This window comes from Rhinoraja longicauda, unplaced genomic scaffold (genome assembly GCF_053455715.1).
Source record: "Rhinoraja longicauda isolate Sanriku21f unplaced genomic scaffold, sRhiLon1.1 Scf000650, whole genome shotgun sequence".
NCBI classification, from domain to species: domain Eukaryota; kingdom Metazoa; phylum Chordata; class Chondrichthyes; order Rajiformes; family Arhynchobatidae; genus Rhinoraja; species Rhinoraja longicauda.
In genome coordinates, this window is record NW_027601866.1 from 40073 (window position 1) to 41279 (window position 1207).

Sequence of the window (1207 nt, forward strand, 5' to 3'; positions counted from 1 at the left end):
TTAAAGCTCGCAGCTTTTTGATAAATTTATCAATTAAAGCTCGTAGCTTTTTTGTAAATTTAAAAATCAAAGCTCGTAGCTTTTTGGTAAATTTAAAAATGTGTACTGCAAAAGGCAAGGCAGACAGACAAGTTGTTTGCAAAGATACCTGAGGACAGGAAATGCGGCTAGTTTTCCATCTGTGACAATGGCCGAAACTGCCTTCATGTAAAGGTTACCCCAATGTGATAATGGTTTCTATTGTGGAGCACCCTTGGGTGCCTTGAGCACTGAAACCTGTGCACAGAGCTTAGCTCAGATAGATAACTTGGAACAGGTTTATTCCAAATAAGGTAAAGGCATCTGTTTGTGGAATTTGTATGTGTGTCACCTCAGCTCCTCAATAAATAAAAAGCTGCATGCTGCTAATTGCAGTATTGGGAGCTCAAGTCTGGCATCGAACCTGTATACTTTTAAGGATCATTTCTATAGCCTTTTGGCTAAGATCAAGTGTAGTATCTGTTCTGGCACAATCTAATGTTCTTATAAGAACAGGGTAAGTATAAGAGCAGTATTTGCATTGGATCATCGACGAGGAGCGGAGGTCAGGAGCACGTGTCTGGTTTAGGGGTGGATCCATGCTGGTTGGGTAACCAACCTAACACCCTTATCCAGGTGGGATGGCAGTAGCAAGTGGAGCTGGAGGGCAGGGTATCCGGAATACCCTGCGAGTATCGGTGAAGGACCTCAAGGAGGGGAACCCTTTCTCAAGGGATCTCTTCATCAAGAAGGTGCTGCTGGAGGCCTGTGGATTCAAGGCCGGGGACATCTTCTGCCTCCAGGACTTCCCAGGTAACGGATACTTCGACGTTACCTTCCAGAACCCGGCGGGATGGCAGAAGATGCTGCAGGACTTCCGGGAGAAGGGGGATGAAGCCCCGCTGTCGCTCCTGAAGGTGCAGCCGCTCTTCACCCTCCCCACCCAGAGGGAACGAATGATCACGGTGCACATGTTTAACCCACATGTGCCCGTCGTGGATGTCCTCACCTTCCTTGCTCGCTATGTCGAAGGGGCAGGGAACTGTGTGGACATAAAGGACTTGTTCGGGATCTGGACGAGCAAGAGGCAAGTGAAGGTGAAGCTGAGGGTGGACGGGAAGGGATTCATCATCCACCCTCCCTCGGTGTTCGCTATCGGAGGGAACCGGGGTTACATGACGTACGCGGG

At 48.8% G+C, this 1207-nt stretch overlaps 1 pseudogene; it reads left to right on the forward strand.

Moving 5' to 3' along the window:
• The first annotated feature begins 458 nt into the window (after positions 1-458).
• Positions 459-556, forward strand: LOC144591187 (U2 spliceosomal RNA; annotated as a pseudogene).
• Positions 557-1207: the final 651 nt, after the last annotated feature.